Below are 24,495 nucleotides of genomic sequence, written 5' to 3' on the forward strand. Positions count from 1 at the left end.
AGTTAGCTAACTTTTCGACCTGAATACTCCATCAAAGCACTGGCAAAAAACATATTCTGTTATATTATACAAACTGGGTATTGTGACCATTCAATAAGGTGTGAGCTTAAGAAAAAGTGTGTATATGCCAGTCTTTTGTTATAACATTTAAACTTTTATACTTTGAATGAGTTGTATAACAGTTTTTTGCAAAAGGGACTTTTCAATTACAACCATTATATGAATATATATCATACTCCAGTAGCATATAACAGTGTATAACTCGTAAGAGCTTGTGTTTGCTACGATTTCCAGGTAGCACACTTTGACTCCTTGAGTTACAAATTGTAGCAGCTGTTGCTATAAAACCACCTAGCCAATACTCAAACCTTATATGAAAGGCAAATACTATAACAACCCCTTAGGATTTACAATTTACACTTATATCGTGGACAAACATAAGACCAACCCCCAATTGTGTAGAATATTCCGTGCTCAGGTCTCCTTTAACAACCCCTTAGCATATACAATTTACACTTATATTGCGGACAAATATAAGACCAACCTCCAGTTGTGTAGAGTATTCAGAGCTCAAGTCCCCTCAGAGTTTGCGCTCATTTAGGGTTGTATTTGCCTTGCAGCATAAACTAATGAGTCGAATGTGTCTTAGCCAAATGCCACATGCAACCGCTGAAAGCCGAAGCTTTGGCTGCTAAAAAATGGCACGCATATAAATTGCACGTTATTATCCTAGCAACTGCAGCAGACGGACGCATCCCATGACGGTCACAATTCTTTCATTTATTTTTTTTTTTTTTTTTTTTTTTTTACTATTTTTAACAAGAAAACACAGCAAAATAGCTGCACAAAAAAATGTGGGTAGATAAATAGAAAGGGAAATAGAGAAAAACCAAAGCTTTTACTTTAATTAAATGCGTGCGTGTGCCGGCAAGTCCCAATTTAGAATTCTCTGCTGTTTTACTCAGTTGCTGCTGCTGTTGTTGTTGTTGTTGCAGTTTCTGATTAACGGCAGCTGCTTTGGCCCAACCCACTTTTCCGCCTTTGCCGCCCACATTTTGCATAGCATACTTTTATGCTGATTGAGTGCGGCTTATCTGCAAGTGAACGACGCCGGGACCAGGCCGTTACGCTCGCAAAGCCCTCTCGCAGTTATAACATAACTCATATGATCCCCCACCGTTATGTCAATTGTAAGCAAATCAGCGCCGAGGCCCATAAAAAACCGCAGCCGAAGACAAATGTTATTATTAAAATGGCCGGCGTGCATAAACAAAAAAGAAAACAATGGCAAAAACGCGTTATGCGAGGGCCGCAACTGAAGTATGCTCAAGGACAGAATGCAGTTGTGAAAACATAAACAGCTTACAGATAGAAAAATAACAGCAACTACACTTAATATCAAAATTACACAAATTGAAAAATATAAACAAAATGATTTTCTCAATAAGAGACAATTAAAAGCTGCCATCAGATAAATAGTTTCTATTAAAATTGATAAACGTTAGTTTAGAAATTGAAATACATTTGTAAAAATGTTTTTCTTTTTGTATTTACATGTGAGATAGTTTAATTAAAGTATAGCTAACCTAAAATGCATTTGCACAGAATCTAGATATAGTTTGGGTATACAATATTTTAGATAAGGCAAATGAAAGTTATTCTGTGGGTTTGTAATGTGAAGCAGTTAAATAAGAATGTGTTTAAGGTGTGTGATGCGGTTTGTATTGCAAAACGGACAGATATATATGCATTATAAATTCTAAAATGGAATACTTTTGCCTAAAGTTTCAAAAATACCAAATTTGAGCTAAAACATAAGTTCGAGTGTTTTTGAAAACACCCTCGCTGTAGCTATTGCCCAGCACATCCTTTAAGCAATAAAATATCAAGCTAAAAGCCCTTCAAAATGACAGCGAGTTGTTTTTGTTGTTGCTGCTCTTGTTTTATGTTGTTTCAGTTGCTGTTGTTGTTTTTGCTGCTGCTGCTGCTTCTGTAAGCGGCTGCTATAAATTTGAAGTATTAAAACAGATATCGAATGGATTATTTTTAATATATGACCATGCATACAGTGTGCCAGAGTTGGCCCCAAAAACTGCAGCCTGGCAGATTGCGGGCGTAGAGCCGACACCGACGCCAACGCCAACGCCTGCCAAGGCGAAACGCAATTAGCCCCTGCAGCAAGTGCCCCCGTTGCCTGCCAACGCCACAATATATGTAGGCAACTGGCTGGCGCTACAAATTGCCATCACATTCGCATCTACATCCTCAACCGCATCCGCATCCGCATCCGCATTGGCAGTGCCATTGCCAAGTTGAAGTCGGCAACAACGCAGCTGGCATTTTCCGCTGCGTAATCCTTTTATTAATCCCCTTGGCTTGGGCTAAGATCCCTTACACTGCTGTTGGCACTTTTGCAAATCATGAAAAAAAAAACAACAAGCTACAGAAAGAAAATCATAGCAACAGGCTTAGAAAGCCGTAAGTGATCGACTTACTAAATATCCTGTAAACCTAGTGATCTCCGAATGACATTTCTTTCATACACTTTTTATAAAAGCTACAAGTAGCTTAAACTTTTGCTCATATGTGTATGCCAATTAAACGATAATATATTTTTAGACCTTTCTGAAATTTAAAGATACATAAATGTCATAAATATCGTAGACTTCTGATAGATACTTATATATGTATCTTATGAGCTTGGCTTTATATTAGTTTATATTGATTTATAAATTTTTCCACAAGTATAAGTGTTTTACTTTTTTATCAGGAATTTGTTGTTCATTTTAAATGATTTTTAGGCAAGGCTAAATTGTACAAACATATATATATCGTATATATAGAAGAGCTCATATTCTAATAATAAATCTCTGAGATTTGTGGTTAGACATCGTAATGGATAAATATGCCTTGTAGACTCGGTTTTGCTCTGCTTTGCTAACAACTTTAGCACAACATTCGAAGGGCCTTTTTTTTTTAAACATTTTTATAAGCTACAGGGTATAAAAAAAAGAAGTAAACGAGTAGCCAACATAAAATTAAGATAAATATGTGAATGTGCAACATACGCAAAACGCTTTGCTCGCGTTGCTCGCCTTGGCCGCCTTGGTCGCTTGGTCGCTTTGGTGGTTGCCTGGTTAGTTCACAATTTGTTGGAATGCTTAGCAAAGATTAAAAATTAATTAGCCTGGGTTTGAGGCGGTTAGGGCAGTGGTTTAGGGGCTGGCGCCTATAACATGGCATATTTACGCATTGAGCATAATTTGTGTTGATTATTTCTGTGTTCGCAGCAACAGCTGCGCCCCGCTTCAAGTGCTTTAAAAAACATGTTGCGCTTAGTTCTAGCCGTATGCCTTTTTAATAAAGCGAATTAATCAGGCAGCGTCCCGTTAAGTTCTGGTGCTTAGAGTCACCTTACAACACTGGCGAAAGATCCCTTTTTAAGCCCCGCGCTCCTTTATTGCTTTGTGCAAGTTTTGAGAAGCGCGCAGCATTAAAAATTCAAAATGCACTTAACGAAGCATAGCGCGTAAACCGATAGCCAGGATACTACTCAGCAGCGTGTTGGCCGGGACACGAGGCGGTGGCAGTGGCAGTGGCAGTGGCTGGGGCAAGCAAATGAAACCCACTTTGAGCGCTACACAATCCTGGGCATGGCCGTTACTGTTACACACTTGACCCAGCTTAATTTAAATCGCTCAACAAAGGCTACTTTGATGAAACCCCATTATTCATCAATAGAGCAAAGCCTTCCAGTTAGTTATGGAAAGCTGATCACATGAGCCGGAACAGCGTTTTTTGTTCTCTTTTATTTATAACGAGTTTAAATCAAAGGTCAAAATTCGAAGAAAAAGTTCAATAAGGAACTGGAAATTGCAAGTGTGTTGTAAAGATAAAATTGATGATAAAATATATAAATTACATCTACAATTGAGCCATATTTTACGACTAAAGCAATATTTATTAAAATGAATATTCCTTTGTAATACAATTTACAGTACTTGATTTTCCATTAAGAATCTAGAGAAATAAAAGTAAAGGTAAGGATATGGAACATAATCCAAACCGAATATATTTATTTAAGAGTATGTAAAACATGGACGTTGAATTAACTAAATGCCTCAACTAAATAAAGTTTATAGACAATGAAGTATTTTTTTATGAATATTTTATACTTTTAGTTAATTTGAACTATTAACTTTTCTCTCAAAAACTATTAACTCATTTTACTCTTATATACAAATGAAGGTCATTGATAAAGCCCCTGCAGGCCGAAACTTAGCATCGTTTGCCTCACTTTTGCTTTGTATACGCATTTAAGGTTTATGTGGAAAGTCTGGGGCTGAAGGGAAATATTGTAAAATCTTTTTGAGTTGACGGCACTTTATCAACATTAGCGCAACTTGTTTTGCATTTTGCTTAATGTTGTTATTGTTTTCTTGTTTTTTTTTCTTCATCTTTTTTTGTTGTATGTTATTTTAGCCTTTTTCACGCACCACGCAACGGGGTTGAAAAGTTAATTCAATTAGCTTGACTCTGCCACTTAAGCTGGCTTTTAATAATAAGCAGACAGTTAAGTACTTTGCCTGGCAACATTCGCACAGGCGCCAGGCGCAAGGCAAGGAGCGGTTTCTAGGGGTACACAGCTTCATATCATTATTTTTTACAATATTGTAATATTTGATACCCTGTAAGCAAGAAAGTGTGTGCACAGTGTGGGTGGGTGCAGCACTTGGAGTACAAAAGCTGAACATGTTTACGTTCATAATACAGAGCCTGTATGAGATATGCAATGAAAATTTGATATGTTTGGGTTTATGAAGTCTAATCTTAAAAATAACAATATGAAAATTGATCAAAATATGTATTAAGCAGTTTTTTTTTATAGCTATAGAGTATCTTTTGGTTGAGCAAGCTTTAGAAGAGTTTTTCTTAACACTTTATCGATTTTTTCTCAGCAAATTAAAAACTATTCAAGTCCAAATATTAGTAATTAGGCAATCAAGTGTTGAAAGTCGAAGATTAAGCCTAAACCCTTGTTCCCACTAGCTGCATAAATCAGCAGGGGATGGCAAAGGGAACGGGTACAGCGTACCAGGAGTCTGAAAATATATTTACGAGTGTGTTAAATGTCAATAAAACGTACGCTTGCCCAAAAACTACACGCTGCTTAAATGTCAAAGTCCACACGGCGTATGCGTAATAAATGACAAATTACGTCCTCTATGTTTCTGTGTTTGTTGAGGGGTGTGTGCGTTAGTTGTCTGTGTGTGTGTGTGTGTGGGTATGTACTTTAGGGGTGTGTGTGTGTGACCGTATTTGCCTTGTGCAATTGCACATAAATCAAACAAACAACTCAATTGAAATGTTAGACGCAATAATATCATAATTATATTGTCATATACAACCGCCTCCTAACTTCATTATGATAATAACAAGGATGATCGTCGTAATTAGGTTTGAGTTGCGGCATACTTCTTCAACGTTCTCTATGGCACATATGCACATGGTCCGCCGCCCAACTTAATGAGTAAATCGTAAACTAATTGCAAGATAATTAATTTTAATTATTTGTGTATTTTACTTGGACCTCGCCTTTGCCTTACCTACCTCTACACTCTAGCCCCTGCGCCGTCGTTAAACCCTGCTCCCCAACTATATGATATAATCAGCTGGACATGGGGACCATTAAAAGCACATTAGCTTGTTAAGCGTTGGCATTGTTGATGGGTCGCGCGCGGCCTGGGCCCAAACCTGCCACCACATCTACAACAATAACAGAAGCAGCAGCAGCAGCAGTAGCAGCTACAACAACGGCACACGTCCAACAACTTTTGTTTGTTGTCTTTAGTTGTTCATACATCATTATCATTAAAGCGTTAAATTGTTTTGTTGTTTTCGTTGTAAGAGGGGGAGAGAGAGTCAGATGAGGGCCGCATGTTTCCCGCTAAGCTAGGGGTTGGTTCGTTTAAATGATTTGAACATTAAGGTTTTGCATTTTTCGGTGGGCCTGGTCACATAATAAAGTGGCAAGGGATTTTACAGTACACACAAACACATAGCTGATGTTTGTTCGCGTATTATTTGTTTATATTCTCGACGAAATTCCTCGACCATTTAAGTCTAATGACATGAGAAATTCAATTTGATTAGCTAACTGTTGTTCTTTGGTTTTTGATATGCCACATGAAAATGGCTTAGCTCATTATTTGATGGGTATCGATAGTATTTATCAAAACAAATTTCTTAAAATTTCTTGTTGTGTTTGTTTTTCCCTTAGCATATGAAGACCAGGCATTTGTTTTATTTGAGAGCTCTTTTGAAGATCCTTAAGAACTAAAGTTAAGTTAAGCGACGGGTTTTTGACAGTCAAAAGCAATATTTTTTCAGTCAAGCTTTTCTTTTTGGACTTATTTTCGTAAAAAACAAAATACACAAAAATGTTTAAAATTCAAAACATAAAAATATTCAAATCAAGCTCGTTTACAGTTTATGTTTCGCTTTGCGTTCGTGTATAAATTATATGTTCTTTGTACGCTGAAAAAAATAACAATGGAATTCATTTAAAAGTAGAATTTATATCGATAAATGAATAAAATTCGATAGTTATATAAAATAATCATTTGATACAATATCTATTCATTTTTAATCAGTATATAAAAAGCAGGGGCTATAAATATAAATAATTGAAATAGTTAACTTTTGTTTGTATGAATTATACTCTCTGTTATTTTGTAAATTGATTTTAATTAAACATTCACATATTGAATTTCACATTCATAACAGTTGCACAAAAAATTATACTCTTGGGAGAAAACGCAATTATATTGCAATATGAGAGAACCAACAGTTGTTTCCAAATAGAATTAAAGCTTTTCAAAATGTATGCAAAAATACATTATTTTTTGTATGCATTAATATAAAAATTGAGAAAAAAATACAAACTGTTGCGCAGCGCAGTTCCTCTTTTCTCTCAGCTGTCAGTTGAGGCCAAGGCAACAAATTATCTACGAAATGTGAAACTTTCGGATAACATGTGCAATTTTTCTTGTCATTTGTTTAACGCAGATGTTTTCGTAACTTTCGGCTATATATAAACAGACAGAATGTACATATGTATAAACAGACATGCACATGTCTAACTGTACATCTACATATATTGTATACTTTGTACATGTCAGCATTAAATATTCATGTAACAGTTAGCGTCTGAGAGGCGGTCGGAAGAGAAGCAACAGACATAACCTTACATCTTCATACGCAGCAGAAAAGTATGCTACGGTTTTATGCCGCTTCGTTTGTATTAGTTTATTTGCCGTTACACGCTCAGTTTGTAAGCGAACAGGGGTAAGCGTAAAGAGGACTCTTGAGGGGGGAGCTGAAGAGAGCCATTTGGCGTTGCCATTAATGTAGCCGCTAAGTGGCAATGTCATGCTAGGCTAGGCCCACTGTGCAGGCCAACCGCAAAAGCCAATGAAGATTTCCGGCTAAAAGGGTGCGTGCTTTTGGCTGAGGGCGGTGCGTTGGGCTCGTTGATGGTGGGCAGAAAAGAGAAAAAGGGGGATCAGAGGGATTGTAGGTCCAAGTCGAAGGCCTTTGCATATTTCATAAGCAATTACTAAGCGGCTTTTAGGCGTTGGCATTGCGTAGAGTATTTTTCAAGAAGAGCAAAAAAAAAAGCACAAAATATTACGAAATTGGCGGCGTTGACAACACGGCCACGCCCAGAAGTAGGCAGCAAACGCACTTTGTTCTAGCCAACTACACACCTCCATTCACACACACACACACACACTGCACTTGAGCACAAATGCCAAATGGGCAGGCATATAATTTATGATTACATTTTATGACTACACACGCGTAGCGCCTGTCTTTGGCTTTTGTTTTCTACGTTGTTGCTCTTTTGCTGTTGTTTTGCTTCTGCCACAATCGCTTCTCCCTCTCCACAGTTTTTAAGTCATTGCTTCCTATTATTTTGTTATTAAATTACACGCAATTGCCTTTGGCTTGCGTGTGTGTGTGGTTGATTTTTATGACTTGAGCAGAGTTCAAAGTGACTGCCTACCGTCGTCTAACTACCCCATCTTCATCATTCCCCAACTCACAATGCCATTAAAAGTTGATTTCATTTTATTAAATTTGCGCGGCTTTTCTGCTCTTGTGATTTTTTGTTGTTTACTTCTTTTGATTAATTTCTATGCGATGCATTCAAGTCGCTGACAGCGTGCTTAATTTTTTGTATTTTGATTTATATTACCTGGAAGTCACTTAAGGTTGAATTTTAATTTGATTAAGTGTTGTAAAATGACGTGCCAAAAGTGTTGTATAGAGCATTGAAGGGAATAATTTTTTGTATGTACATATATGTACTAGGTTATTTTTATGGAACATCTGAGGGTAATATAACTTTTTAAAATGATAATTAAGGCTTAAAGTAATCGAAAATCATGTAGAATATGGCAAAGATCTGGCATATAATATATAATATATATAAAAGTGCTTCGAACCTTTCTAAACTACACGATCCACACTTTAAAAAACTTTTACATTCTAAACTTTTGACCCTTAAATGTTTCGTTTGACTCCTTTCTTGTTGGGAAAAAGTGGATGATTGCGTCAGAATGAAAAGCAGACGTTGTGTATTTCAATGAAACTCTAGGAATTCAACTATAAGAGATTCTCACTTTAAAGCAACAACTAATTTTTGATTTTAATATGAATTCTTTTATAAATGCTTACGAATCTTGGTAGGAAATTAACTTATAAATCTTAAAGAGCTACACGCTCCATTCATTTTATTCGAATCAGGCTGCCTTTGCCTTTTAGGTTTTTTTCATTTGGGCTAGGGAATTTAGTCGATTATCTTGTATCTTGTATCCTAAACAAAGGCCGACAATTATCTTAATGCCAGGTGCAAGAAATTAATGTGCTGTAAGCACATTTCAGCACAATACTTCGTATAACTAGCGCATGCTATGGTGTCTGCAAGGGCTCGGGTGGACGTTAGATGACGATGTCGCACTTAATCTGCGATAAAGACGGGCGTCCTTTTGGCCTAGGCAAAAAAGGTATCTGCAGACAAATCGCTGCCTGGCCCTGGGCAAGGGGAGAAAGTGTAGAGTTGTGCAGGGGGAGCGGGTGTGGGCGGTCAGACCATTATAAGAACTCGTTGTGGTCCCTTTTTTTGTGTTGTTGTTTTTGCTGTTGTTGTTGTTGTAGCTGGGTGTCATCTATTTGTATTTTTATGTGCTTAATGTCAACGAAATAATTGAGTAACTCTGTGGCGTAGGTGTGTACAAAGGTGTGTGCAGCTGTGTGTGCCCGAGCCGGAAAGAGAAAAAGCAACAAAGTGCAGGCATATCACATGAATAGTGAATTGGGGGCTTTGGGCTAGGAGAGTGGGTTACTTTTGGACGTTTGGGCTGCTGACAGCTTGACTGAAATGGAAAGTTAATGTTTATTCCATTTTTATGTCCAGGGCTGGTTGGCAGATACCAGAGGGGACACGGTGGCAGCTTGTAAATCGTATCTCTATTTTGATGTTTCAGCGCTATTTCATGTTTTGTGCAGAAGGTAAAAAGTTAAAAGCAAATGCTTTTAATACATATTCAATGGGGGTAGAAAATAAATAGTGTAAATTACAGAAATTTAAAAGAATTTCAAAGAGATAGTTTTTGCTAATTATAGAGTGAATTATTTTCAGATAGATGGAAAGATTATAGATTTACTTATTTATTTTTTTTCTTAATGCTCGACAAAACGAGTGTCTAACCAAGTATTTTATAAAAAAAATACATCAATAAATTGCTAAAATATATATATATTTTTTATCTTTTGCTATATAACAGTTTTTACAACTTAGTACTTTAATCTTGTTTAGTCTGCATTAATATTAGTTGCTTTATTTAACCTGAGAAATATCAGATACTAATCGTATTATGTAGCCTACTTCATATATATTCTCTCAAAATAATCCAACTTTGTGCAGCCGATTTTTTTATAGCTTCTGTTTGCTGTTGAAGTTTGCTTTTTATATGGGAAAACAAAACTCTTTGAGCCGCTTTTAGGCTTTATGTCTTTTCAATACATGCGAAACGAGTAAATTTTATGGTCAGAACAGCGGTCCACCTGTTTGGCATGCACAACTAGTCGAAAACAGTTTTCCTAGCTTTCTTTCAAGTGGATTTTTTCTCTATACTTTTTCTCATGTTCACAGATATTATATTATTTCTGTTGGCATGGTGCGTGGCAAAACCAATTTTCTCAGCGCGCCACTTGCCGCTCTTTTTGGTAATATGACCATTTTATGGTCCACGCATGTGGTGTGTGTATGTGTGTGTATGTGTGTGAGTGTGTGTGTCTGTGTAGGTGCTAAAGCTAAACACGTACTAGCATGCCTAAGGGTAGTGGCTGCCAGCTCTAGGCAGCACCACCTGCCTGCGTTGCCTCTTTTTTTTTTTTTTTTTTAATGAAACAATCTCAGCAAATATGATATTTTGTATGCAAACATGCAAAATATTGCCTGCGCCTGGGTCCGGGCCCAAAGCGTACTCGTAAAACGAAATAAGCCATGCGCCTCAGCACCACAGCAGCTCCTATCCTACCCATCTGAGCTGCCTCTAGAAAAAATACCTAGCGCTTGGGTGGGCTGCGGGTGCTCCCTTACGGCGTATCTTGTGTGGTTGGGTAGCTGCGTCTTACGTCAAAAGACAAACAAACAAATATTTGCGCTGACAATAAGCTAAGTGGAGCGCAAAAAATAAGGGAATTAAATACAGTACTCGGCTGTTTTATGAAACGAATTCGCCATTATTCCGCCAACGTTTCACCTGGGAGGAACAATGTTGATATCGCGCTTATAAATACATTTTATGTTAATATCGGAATTAAAAAAAATTCAAAGCATATTTTACGGGTAAAAACATTGAACATATACAGGTATTCACATCTTTTTTATATTCAGTTCATAATAATCCCAATTCGCCATCGAGCTTAAAACAAATTTGACATCCAAAACAACCCCCTACCCAAACTCAATCAGCTCAGCGCGCTGTGAAGCGCAGAGAAAGGCGCAAAGCTGTCTTGCCTGGTTTTTCAATACATCAACGCATTTTGAGCGGCTTTTATGAAAATTTTATGCTCTTAGTTGCCGAACTCAAATTGTCAGCTGCATTTCAAATGAGGCCTCAGCGAAATAAAACCCTTTGATAAGTAAATACAAATATACATATGAAATTCTTTTTTGTCAACTTGGTTCCTCAAGTCATGTATGTATGCATGGATATGCACACACACACGCACACTCACACTCACACTCAGACACGTTCTCATACACATTCGTATATATTAAATATGTATTGTATATCAATAATTCAATATTTATTTTCACTTTTGTCGCTTTTTCTCATTTTGTGCTCAGCCGTAAGTCGTAACAAGGAAATTTAATCTTTTTCTTTTACACATTTCTCCACCTGCTGGCAAAATGTTGTTCCTTTTTTTTTTTTTGGTGTTGCTTTCTTTGAGGAGCGCTGAAACCCAATTAGTTGACGACAACGTTGACGTTGAAATTTGACATCTTTGCTGGCAAAGCAGCAGAAGCAGCAGCAATTGAAAATTGAAGTCCAAATTGTATTTATAACGAAACGAAATGGGGAGAACATCAATATTTTTTCTTTCTTTCAACCTGGTTCCCCCCTATTCAGGTATGAGTTTTAAGTTTCTCGTGCTGGGCAATTGATAATCAAATCACTAAAAAATGCGGTTATCTTTATATTTAGTTATGTGTGTGTGTGTGTCTTAGATTTACACGGCCTAAAGGGACAGCATCAATGGTCCAAGGATGCGTTGGCAAGACAACGTATATAACTAGAGTAGGAGAGTGGACGCGCGTTGTGAACATAATAAGATTCTACTCAGGAAATAGGAAGTTGAGTGGAAAGCTTGATAGATACCTTGATTTACAGGCATGATATATATAAAAAAAATTATAATTAATAAAATGTATAAGTAAAAAATGAATATGAGCTAAACAAATAGACAGTACAGAAAATATATCAAATTAGAACAGCAAAAAATTTCTTTTTAATATTTATTACATGGTTAACGTGTTGCTTTTTACTCTTTTCTAAATTTTTCTTTCCCTCATATCCCTTTGCCATATGTTCTTATCTCAATTAAATATTATTCTTAACTTTGTCTCTCTTAAATATTATGACCTCTTGCCTTAAAAGAAACAATCTTCATTTAAATATAATATGTGTTTTAAGTATACGCTTATGTAAATGCCGTTTTTCTATCTCTATTTTCATTAAATACCATATAATTTCCTCAACAGCTTTGTATCCACCACCCCACATCCCCTCATACCACCCCCTCCGAAACTATTTACCATAGTCACTAATTACAATTGCGCGCTGTCTTGGCCGTTCGCTGGCCACATTTGGATAGAGGCTGACGCTATATATGGACGTCTTGTAGTCCCCAAGGAGTTCAGTTCGTTTGAGTCCCATTCCGTTAGGTTCTGTGCCATGCCGTTCGGTTCCGTCCAGTGTTGGGCAACTAAGCTGTCAACAAATTAACTGTAACGCTCTGAGCAGGTCCGACATTGTGCCCATGTTCTGTTGCCTAGTTGCTGGCTTGGTCGCTCGGCCGTGCACATGTGTCGTAAATTGCATGCCCCAAAGGAGCTGCTAAAGCGACAAACCGTCCAACCAACAGCCCCCCAACAAAGCGACAAAACCGACCAAAAGCAACAACAAAGCGACAGCAGCAGCTGCTACAGCCGCTCCACATGAATTGAACAATTAGCAAAATTGCTCAGACCCCAAAAACAGAAAAATAAACTGCCAGATGATTTAAATTTCTTTTCTTCTCAACATGCATACATATACACTATCATTGGGTATTATAAATTTCTGACAAAGCGTGCTACTCAGGCATTTCTATTACGAACATTTGTTTGTCTGACATGTCCAGAGCCCAAATTTTAGCTTTGGCTATGTTTGTGAAAGCTAAGATGATGAGATTCTCAAAAACGTTCAAATGAATCTTATGGGGAAATCCACCTTCCTGGGTGGTAAATGCGTGTCTTTAATTCGAATAAATTCAATTATGAATTAGTATATTAGCATTTTTCTTGTACTTTTGTGAAAGTGCAATCAAAACGCGGCGTGCTACGTACAATTGTGTATATGTAGTGTACCAATTTTATTCTTTTCATGTATTTGTGGGGCTGTTCAGAGTTAGGGGTGCGGGTTGGTTGTCGCTATAAACGATATACATTTTGTATAAATAACGGCGCTACGTGCGGTAATGATGCCGACACGTGACAAGCCAGCGAAAAGCAGGTAGACAAAAGGCGCTGAAATGAGATATTTTTGGCGAATATTTATTATGGCGTCCGGGCAGGTGTATAAATTTGCATGAGCTACTGCGATGCGTGCGTGTGTATGTGTGCGCGCAGGTGTGTAAAAGTATGACCAAAGTGAGGGGGGAGTCGAGAACAGTTCACAAAGCACTGCATAAACAAATAAACAAACAAAACATAAATTTTTGCACACAACACACGCACGCACACACACACACAGATATACATAATGTGTAGGTGTATGCGGGTGTTACGCCCCAGTGTGGTGCGGTTCTCCTTATGCCTGGCACGTTTTTTGGCTGTCGCCGTTTCCGGCTCTGCTGACTTGTGCCGTTGCCTGCTGTGGGCCTTTCGACTCCGCCGGGGCTTGACATTGGCTTTGATAACAATAATAATAATAAGAAGGTATAATAACAATCATTTTGTGCCCATAAATGCCGCTGCATGCCTCGACCCAGTCCTTGGGCCCACCTGCCCCAACCACACCCAAAAGCCCAACCATGAGAAAGTCTCTTAAATTTTTTTTATTTTTTTATTGACTGACAGTTTTGTTGGAAAATTGGTTTATTTATAGCAATATTTTTACTTTTATTGTTGCGGCACATAAAACATTTTCAAATTTTTTAAAAAATAAATAAATAAAAATATGTTGAAGAGTCCATCCATCAGACAGCAAAAGATTTCCAAGTGTAGCAGCTAAGGAATATAAAAACAATTTATTGTTAGCCACGAAAATTTATTGTTATTTGAAAAGACTTAAGACTAATCAAAAATCTTATATTTTTTATCTCTTTCTTATAGCTACTGATGTGCTGATCGAAACGCATAAACTGCTGTAGAGATAGATGAGAACAACAACAAGAACAACGACAACGGTGGGAAATTATGGCGATATTTAATAACGTGAGTAGCGTTTATTATTGTTTGATTAAATACTTAAAAACTCTTTTTAATGATTCTATAAAGATATGCAGTTTTTATAAAGAAAACGAAAAATTAACATATAAAAAGTATAATATAAATAACAAATGACGTTTATGCGATGAAATTCATGATATAATACAGTAGAGCGATATATATGCTTGTTCTTTTGAGTCTTTCTTGTCTTCCTTTTTTTTGGAGGAGGAATATGAATTTTCTATACAACACACATATAATATGCCCCTTAAAAGAAGCTCATGTGCTCACAAAAAATGATTAATTTTAAATGCAGACCAGAGAGTATAATGATAAAAATTTCAAATTCTATATTGTGTATTCTGCGTTGAGTTTTATAAAAAAGGAAATATTTTTTTCTTAAAATATATTATTTGAGTTTACTTAACAATTCCATAATATATCGGTTCTCAAATATATTTAATACTTTACGAGTAGAGTATAAACAAAAATATTAAGAAATTAGTCACATTTTGGAATGTTTTTTTTTGGATAAACATAAATACGAAAGATGTTTCTTGTGAATCTTAAAATTTTTCATAGTATTCGCTTACAATTCCCAAATGGTATAGGCGCGCACTTCTGCGAATAAAAGTTGCTGGTTTAATCAGCTTTTTTCTAATTTGTTTTAACTTAAGGGCTCTTCAGTTAAGGATTCTTCTTGGCAACCCATATTTCACTCGTGCGATACACCGTCAATAAATCAAAAACGCTACGCAATGTTGTTGTCCAATGAGCCGCAGCACATTTTGCATATCGCATGATGTCCGGTTTTTGGGACGCACACACTTTCTCGTTCGGCTGTGGTCTCATTTGTCAAGTGGTGCCAGATCTTTGGCCACATAACTGAAGGCTATCAAATCGCTGCCAGTTGAACGTATGATTTGGCCATTAGGCAAAAGGAAAGCAAAGCTACGTGCCAATGCAAAATCGAGTCGGATTTTCCAAGTGTCTAGACTTTTCGTACGATTCCAGTGCAAATACAGTTCTTCGGGCCCTTCTATTTGCATAGTCGGGTGGTCGTGGAGAAGGGGGGGGGGGTGTAGGGTGGGAGTTCGCAATTACTGCGGAGCGTATTGAACAGCTTCTGTTTTATGGGCAGCGCCACCATTTGCCAGCTATAATAGAAGGTTCTGTTCATAAAGTAATCTCGACTGCGCCTTTGTGTGCGTTATATGCGGGCCTTAAGCAGCCCCCTGCTGCCCTAGCTGGCCCCCTTTTACTCCGCCCATGCCTCTAAGAGTTGTAACTTTTGTTCGACGCCCGGACATGTGAATATCAAGGATATCAGCGGGCACAAAAGGCAACAAATTAAACGGTTCTATTTGCAAATGAATTGTGCGTGTCTGTACTGCGTAATTTTGCTGGAAAACTTTGCAATACACACATGCAACATACACTTAAAGAAATATTTCCAATCTATAATCAGTATGACCAATTTCTTTCTTAACTGTATGTTTACTTATGTTTTTAAAGTCTTCTGTGTATCGGGTTTTATTTCGAACAATAATTTTCTAACGTAAAACAAGCGTGAAACATGTGTAATTGGGAATTTTAAGATTATAAATAGTTTAAGGAATAGGTTAGATTAGAAAAAAAAATAGAATGGAATAGAATATAAAATGATTTTATTATCAACGAAATAAGATTCTCCGATTAGAACAAACCGAATTTGATTAGTATGTCTTAAGAATACTGCTTGGGTTCTTACTCACACGAACATCTAAGAGGATTAGATTGGTTGTTTATAAAATAATTGACAATATATTAATATTTTGTATGCTATGAAAATTTAAATTGAAATAAGTTCTTTAATTACCAATCTCATGCTTGGATTTGGTGCTTGATCTGCGCACAACGTGCCTAACTATTTCTCTGAGTGTAGCCCGCTAGTTCTCCTTTATCTCTAATGTGTTGTAAAATGTTGGGGATAACCCAATAACTAGGCAAATAGACACACACGCGCACACTCTTGAAATAGAATAAGTAGCTGCTATAGAAAGGAAACGAATTGAAAGCAAAGGATTCTAGTGTCTTTGTGTGTGTGTGTGTGTGTGTATGTGTGTGTGTGCTCGCATGTGTGTGCTGAACTTTTGTGTGGGCTTCTGCTTTTGCGGCATTTCATACGCTCAATTGCTGTTGGTTAGCCAACACTGGCAGCGTGTCCTGGTCGCCAGTCAATTGAAAATGAAATTGCTAAAACTTGGCAAGTTCTTCCCATTCCCGCCGCCCTCTTGATCTCACTCCCTCTCTCTCTTTGCTGTGTGTGTGCCTCAAAGCACAACGTTCGGACAAGCATGCATAATGAACTGCAGGAACGGCTCCTTGAATCTGGCCCCGTCTCATGCTCCACACCGCGCCTCGCTTTTGGCATGCGGGCAAGTTACCTCAGCAAATTAATACTAACAGACGCGCAAAAGTATGCAACATCAAATGGGCCAAGCGACGTGCCACCAGCTTTTATGACACTGCAAAAGCCTGAGGTGGAGCCGGCTGCTCGCCTGAACCTCTTTTGGCTCGTAAAGTTGCAACTGCAAACTGCAGGGGACACATTTTGGGGCATCATTTCGCTCCTTCTGCTTATCACTTGACACGTTTTGTTGTCGTCATTTTATTTTTCTTTTTTTTTTATAGATTTGTTTGCATTTGTAGCCTTTCCCGTTTTTTGAGTGCATTTGCTTGTTGCGCTTGGCGTTGACTACGCAGTTTACAGATTTTTACGATTCAACTCGCCAAATATATATTTTTATCTCGTTGTTCTTGTGGTTGTTGCACATGTGCGAAAGTTTTCATTATTGTCACAAAGTGACAGATTGTTCGGTTATAGATATATATAGGGTTTTATACAGGGAAAGTTAAAAAGGATTAAGCACATAAAAATGCAGACAAAATGCGACCATATTATGGAACTCCAACAAGAAGTGGGTTTTTACGAGCGCCTCTTTTTTCACTGTCAGTGGACCTATGGGATTTGGTTTGAATGGTGCTTTGACTCGAATTTTTTGACTATTAATCATGATGCACAGTTACGGCTATGAAATATAAAAAATTTCTAAAGGTATGTCAGTGGAATATATATAAAAAGGAAAGAGACTTCACTTTGTGAATACTTCAACAATTGGGAATCGGGAATTGTCTAATATTAAAATTGCGTGCAGAAAATTTATGTTTTATGTTTTTTTTTTTTTAATTAAATTTAAATCAAGGGTTATCGTAATCGAGCTTAAAATTAATTATAGAAAAGATTCTTCTATTTATGGCCTATACAAAAAGAGGATGCCCAGTTTCAAAATTACTTTTAAAATATTTTAAGGCTTACAATAATGTTACATAAAGGGACACAAGTAAGCGAACAAATTGATATATAGAAGAACGACCCGTTCAGCATAGTCTCCAATAAAAAAAATATATAACAACAAACTCGAATTGGAAATCTAGCAGAACCTATATATTCTGGTAGTGGAAAATAGGAACTTTTCGAATTTAATCAGTTTTAAACATAATAGATACTAAAGGCAATAATATATAAAAAATTGTCAATGATAAGGTACAATTAAGAGAAAACTTGTTTTAAGTCAGATGAAAACAGTTTAAAAGCAAAAACTCGAAAAGGAAACCTTGCAGAGACTACGCTCTCATTTTTCCATAATGTGTCGTGCATGTCTTGCAGCGAAACAACGAGCTGGGCTTATATATTAAAACCCGTCCAATCTGTTGCCCGACTGTTGGTTTGCAAACTAGTCGATTACTATTTTGAAAACCAACTGGATAATTATGTTATGTAGCTCTCATATGAAATATGTTTTTTGAGATACGTTAATGTTTGTTAAATAAGGATTTACACTAACCCTATTAAAATATCGATAAACTGTTAGAAAAAAACATCTCATGTATGAAGATATTTAAAATATTTAAAAGTGTCCATATACACTAATTTCTCTTAAACATCGATAAAACGTTCTTTTTATGTCGGAATAAAATATCTGGTGTGCCAAATACGTAAGGAAACTTTAACTTTAACTTTAGTTTGTTTATGAAAATTAAGTCTGCCTTTTTCCTTTTTCTTAAAATTCAAACATTTACCCTTAATAAATTAAATATAAGAACAACGCCTAGCTCTTAATAAGAATATTTTATAGCTTATAGGTTATATACAAAAAAAAAAAACGCATTCAACTATTAAATGGTTTAAGAAAACTTACCATTTCTTGGATGAAAATATCTATTTAAAAGGCAGCCTCTTAACATTCTATCTGTGATCGAAGCCTTCACATTTCCTTGTTTCTTATTGTCAGTCTCTCATTTGTTACGTTTGCTTTGCCTAAAACAAATAAATGAAAAGAGCGATAGTCAAATAATTCTCAATTTCTCATATTTTATTTGATTTATTGCTTAAATAAAATTCACAAGAAATTGTTGGATTTTTTTTTTTTGCTTTTGCGTGTGCTGAAATGTGATTTTGGTCTCTCATAATTTACAGAAATTTTGCTGGTTTTTAAATTTTATTATAAAAATAAATATATTATCATAATCCTGTTTTTTTGTACTCTCATATTTTGCAAAAGCTGGCCCGTAAAATGTTCAACAATTTTCTGCAAATATTTTTCGTGCAGCATTTGTGTCATTTTTTGTTTTCGTTTGTTTGTTTTTGTTAATTCTGTGTTTGGCTTTTGATTTTGCGCATCGCATGCGGCAATTTGACATTTGCATTTCGGGCCTTTAAAACGAGCCAAAAATATGCCAATGCCTAAAAACGTATATGCATTTGCAAATCAAACATAATTTTTTTTTTAATTTAAATCGAACGGAAAGTTTAATTTGCATGCGTCATTTAGGCAATTCATGTGTTCTGTTGTTGTGAAAAGCTATATCAAGGCTATGATAGGGCAATAGAGAGTAATAGCTTGTATAAACCCCGATCAAAAACAGTAAAAATCGAAATTTTATGTTCCCATCTCTATGTCTTCCTTGCCTTTTCTTTACAACAAACAATATAGTATTTCACATAACTACGTATAGAAATAAGTTTATTTTCCATAAAATTTTATTTTAAAGGTTTAACTACTTAGGTCTGTTAATGAAATGCTATGACTAAAATATATTCGCAATTATTGACTATTATTATTAAGTATGTATAGGAATCCCGCCTATATAAATTGAAGTACCATAAAACTTTATGTCGAAGGTTTTACTGCTTAGCGTTGTTATTAAAATATTATGGCTAAAATAACTGAATTACTGTCTGTCTTCTTTTCTCTTCCATAAATTATGAGCAAAGACTTTTTCTTTATATTTAGTAATAATTACAAATGGACTTTTGCTTGAAATATAAATTACCAAATTAATAAAAAAGAGATTCTCAAAATAATTTTTATTTATACACATTTCTCTATGTCGGCATATTAATCATTTTATTTAATATGTCCCTTTTACTGCCTCTGTTAACGAACTGTTCAATCTAAGGTTGTCTATGATAAATCATATCTTTTAATTCAATTTGTGAACACTTGTACATTATAAAGTTAGAAAATTATTAAAAAGATTTTATTTTCACAAACATTTTTTTCGTAAAATGTGATTGCGGGCACAACTTTTAAAATATTTTCCCCCAAATTAAATATGCGATTTTACGCACAATTTTTGCTTTACAAAATTCTAATAGATATTCTCTGAAAAAGAATTATCTTAACACAGGGCATGTTACAGTCGTTCAGTCTCACAATGCATTTGATCACTTTCATGTACATTTTTGTCACCTTTATATGAGCAATTAATCAAAGGCAAAAACTCAACAAATCATTTGGCTGGCACACTTAAAAAAAAAAACCATTTGCTAAAATAAAAACGGAAGCGAACGCTCACAAATTAATCAGTTTCGATTTCGGCACTTGCGGTTTAATTGGCCATTGGGCGGCACACCCTAACGATATGTGTTGGTGTGGGTGTGTGTGTGTGTGTGTGCGTGTGCACACATAAAAATTTATCACGCCTCCAACTGTGGCAAGGAATAGGACTCCGCCTAATTCAAACATTCGAATTTACGTTAAAACCTCATAAAAGTTCGCGCGCCAAAAAAAAATATAAGAAAGTGCCGTTATGAAGTTCATTCAGTTGTTGATGGTGTGTGTGAGTGTGTGTGAGTGTGTGTGCGTGTGTGTGGGAAATGGGTATGGCGACGGGGAGTAGGCTGGCATGTTTATACTCACATGAACTAAGCAAAGGAGCAGTCGCTATCAGCAGGCAGCATCCTGTGGCGTTGCTTTATAATATATAAAAATATATATGTTTTTTCCCACGCTGGCTTTTGTCCTTTACATATCGTCCTGGCAGCGCAACTGTGTGTGTGTGTGTGAGTCTGTGTGCGTTTGTCCTGTGTCCGTGTCCTGAGCGCTTGCCACGTTTGCCGTCTAAACGATTTACGACACTTTTGCCAACTGCTTTGCCGCACACATTTGCAATATTGTTTCTACTAAGTGTGCGTGTGCCCGTGTTTGTGTGTGTGTGTGTGCGTGTACTATCTGTGTGTTATTAGCATTAAACAAAACCAGCACAAGCACACGCACATACACGTTTGCAGTTGAAAAACAGCAACGAATGCCGCACACGTTCGTTTTTATTATGTTAAATGTCTCCTGGGGCCAAGCAGCAGGACACACACACTCACACAGCCATTCTGGCGCCACAACAACGGTAAATCGCAACGTCTGCTTTGCCTTTGCAACTGTCTGTTTTTTTGTGCAACTTTCTCGACTGTCTCTGTGTCTGTCACAGTTCACATAAACTCAGCCTCAAACGCGCGCGCCAAAAAGTATGCAACACAATTCGCTCGCCGCACAAGCAGCAGCGGCTGCTGCGACAGCAGTCGAGCATTACCCTTTTGCACCTGCCGCTTTTAGCACACAGCACGCCGCTCCACTGAAGACTGACGCGGCAAGGCGGTTCAATCCTTGCGAATTGGCCAGCTTCGTTAAATTCACCCACGCACGAGCCAAGTTAAACGCGACGCTGTGCCGAGCATAGCCGAAAGCTTTTCCCTGTCCTGTGTTGAGTTGAGTTTGACTGCAGCGTCACTTCGCTCTTTGCTGTGTGTGAATTGAGTTTTTTTGAAAAAGAGTCTGCATATTTGAGCGCAGCTCATTTCCTTTATGGCAGCTCAAAGAGACGTTGAGACCTGTAATTGTACTGTACGTCCTGCTGCTCTGCTTGAATTTGAGTTGAGTTTTGTGCCGCTTGAGTTGCGAGTCGCCTGGCTGCTCTTGAGCGTTTTAAGCTATCCTTGCTACTGAGCTTTCTATGAATTGCTCTTAGTTGGATTGAGTTTTCAATTGAGCACAAGTACACAAGTGCCATGAACCTTGAGTACTTTATTCGACTCTTATTTAGCAGCTCTTTGAGCGACATTATTGCGAACAATGTTTGAGTTGCAGCTTGTTTTAGTTATGCTTTGAGCTGCATTTGTGAGTGAGTTTTAGCTGCACTGCCAATTGCATGTTTGAGTGAGCTACGTATTGCTCTCTTTTGAATGTTCTTTAGTGGGCTTCAATTACAAAATATTAACAAAGGCATATTTTCTTTACGTTTAGAAATAATTTCTACGCTTGAAATAAATATTTTAAAAGTTATAAAATTACTGGATTTAAAATCAAAAAAATAAATTCATTTATTTAGTGGCATCAATTTTTTAAATACAGTATTTAATAATGATATTAATTTAGTCAAAGTTTGTACCTTGCTTGAGTCAGTTACAATTTGGAAGGCTTTACAACTTTGCTCAAGCTGAGCTACTTTCGTTCGCTCACACTTTATGTTCTCTTCATGCTGTGCTCTACATTCTCTTTTCTTGCACTTTTGAGCCGAATTGAGCCACCTATGCGACTCCAACAGCAGCACTTTCGCTGCTCTCTTTAGCTCACTTGAGTTGGTTTCGTGGGGCTTCGTTAGCGCTTCGTTGCTCGTACGAAAAACTCACCACAGTAACTTGCCGAATCCGTTTATTCGCTCAGGCTGCTCGTTGAGCCTCGGCTGGCACACAAACACACACACACACAAACCCACTCACACACGCGCACACACACCATCTGCTCGCTGCGGCTGGTGCTGAGCCTTGGCCAATCGTAAAAGTTTTGTACGTATTTAGTACAATTTCGGGATTTGGCAGGATGTAACCAGCCTGTAAGAAACTGAGCGCGCTGTGTGTGACAAAAAAGAAAAGAATTAACAATCAAATACAACAAAAAAATTGTTTAAAAAATGCTTTAAAAATTTCCAATAAAATACTAAAAATATAAAAAAATAAATATATTATATATAATATATAAATACTTGTGTTTTGTTGAAGAGTTTGAATTGAAAACGTCAACATCTTCGGCTTTGCCTCGGTTAATACTCGTTACACACCAAACCGCCCCAGCCTGCCTCAGCTCCCCCGCCTTTCAACGCATGCCACGCGTCGCGTCGTGTTTACCGCGTGCCGGTTAACTGTTCTTATTTGTTTGCGTTTTTTTTTTTAGTTTTTAGCTCAACGTACGCCAACAGCTAATTAATGTTTGCATTGAAGCGCTTAAAGAACTGGTAAAAAATAAAACAAATTTAAATTTTTGTTTCAATTTATAGCAGAAGAACAGATCTTTGTGTGTGGCCTTAAAATGTCGTTTAGGCTTTAGATTATTAGGCATGGCAGAGGATTTGCTTATGCAATGCTAAAATATAGTTAAAGTTCTTATAGCTATTTGACAACAAGAAAAAATTACGAACCCAAAAAATTTGGCTTCACAAAATGAAACGATTTTCACAGCAATTGACATGGGGCAAGGGTCGCGTCAGGGGCGTCGTGTGATGTGGGCCGGAGGGGAGGTAGGAAACTAACCCAAAATCAAAATCTGTTGTGTTTGTTTTTGTTGTTGTTGTTGTCCTGTGTCATTGTCCTGGCACAGTGGCTGCTGCTGCTGTTGGTCCCGGGTAATAGTGTCGTTTCCTTTATTTGTGCCCGCATTGACTTTTATGTTACCTTCTTCGCCTTTTTTTTTCCACTTCTGGTGCTGCTGCTTCTTCTTGCTCGCCGACGCACACACAATTGAAAATTCAATTGATTTACAAAATGAAGTTGCTTTGCACTGAGCGTGTATGCGTGCGGGTGTGTGAGTGTGTGTTAGTGTGTGTGTGTGAGCGTTTTATTTTTTATCTATTTTCATTTTGGCTTTTACGAGCGGTACAACAATTTTGAGCTGCTCTCCTCGGGCCTTTGGCTTAAAGCACGCGTTAACAGTTTTCCAGTTTGTAGTTAGGCTAGAGGCGTGGCAGAGCGTTTGACGCCCAAATTTCCTGCCTTTGTTTTGGGCAGCGCAAAACAAGCGTCACGTTTTCGGCGACTGCGACTGATGGTCACTGTTGTGCATGTGTGCAAGTTTGTGTGTGTCTGTGGATTGCGGCCTAAATCGTTTTTGGGCGAAGAGCTGTGATTTTCTGGGCGTTTTTTTCTTTATTTGCTGGTTGGGCAAAGGCATTGAAATGTTTGCTATGGACATTGTCCTCAAGTTTTGTGGGACAAGCAAGCGAAAAGGATGCGCCAGAAATTGACACAGTTAGTGTTTTTTTTTTGGGGGTAGCTAGTAAGTGAATTTCCAGGCAGTTAATCGTAAGCGTAACTATTCAATGGAAACTTGCCCGAAAAAAAGGGACGCTGCCATTTTTGATAGATGGCTTTAAGTTGAATCGACTGTCAAATGCATTTTTGGGCTGACAATTGAAATTTGTCTATCTAAACTATATAGAGGATATAATTCCGATTAAATTTTAGTAAAACTCAGTTTTATTTATGTGTCCGAATTTTTTGCCGGCCCCAAAAAGCTATCTATAAAATTGGTTGTGCAGTTCGTGCTCTGAAATTTAAAATACAGCTCTATTTTTGCACATAAAATAAACTCGTAAAATTATTTTTATAATTTTTATTATCGGCAAAAGCTCACACACGCACACTGACCTATCGTAAAAAATGTGTATTATACTTATATTTGTCAAATTTGTGCCAAATTATAAACATTTCAGTGCAAAAATTGTGCTGTGTTTTGACATTTGAATCGTTTGAATGTCATAATACCTATTGATTAATGCAGCTCCGCAAGAGGTTTTCGTTCGTAGTTCATAGCACGACTAATACTACCTTTAAGGTAAACTTTTAAGAAAGGGGAATA

At 37.0% G+C, this 24,495-nt stretch overlaps 1 protein-coding gene and 1 long non-coding RNA gene across 8 annotated transcripts in view; one reads left to right on the forward strand and one right to left on the reverse strand.

Annotated features, from left to right (window-relative positions):
• Lar (tyrosine-protein phosphatase Lar) overlaps positions 1 to 24,495 on the forward strand; it is a 152,663-nt gene that overhangs the window by 11,065 nt on the left and 117,103 nt on the right. For all 7 annotated transcript variants that reach the window (XM_070209009.1, XM_015172573.3, XM_032437775.2 and 4 more), the window contains exon 2: positions 14,171 to 14,272. The gene's annotated coding sequence lies outside the window, so the exon portion shown is untranslated. The remainder of the gene's footprint in view (positions 1 to 14,170; positions 14,273 to 24,495) is intronic.
• LOC116651438 (uncharacterized) lies at positions 13,904 to 21,802 on the reverse strand. The gene is made up of 3 exons (XR_004304437.2): positions 20,512 to 21,802; positions 18,508 to 18,626; positions 13,904 to 14,065 (listed from the first exon to the last, which is right to left on the reverse strand). It is a non-coding gene; the product is annotated as an uncharacterized lncRNA (long non-coding RNA).

This window comes from Drosophila virilis, chromosome 4, assembly GCF_030788295.1.
Source record: "Drosophila virilis strain 15010-1051.87 chromosome 4, Dvir_AGI_RSII-ME, whole genome shotgun sequence".
NCBI lineage: Eukaryota > Metazoa > Arthropoda > Insecta > Diptera > Drosophilidae > Drosophila > Drosophila virilis.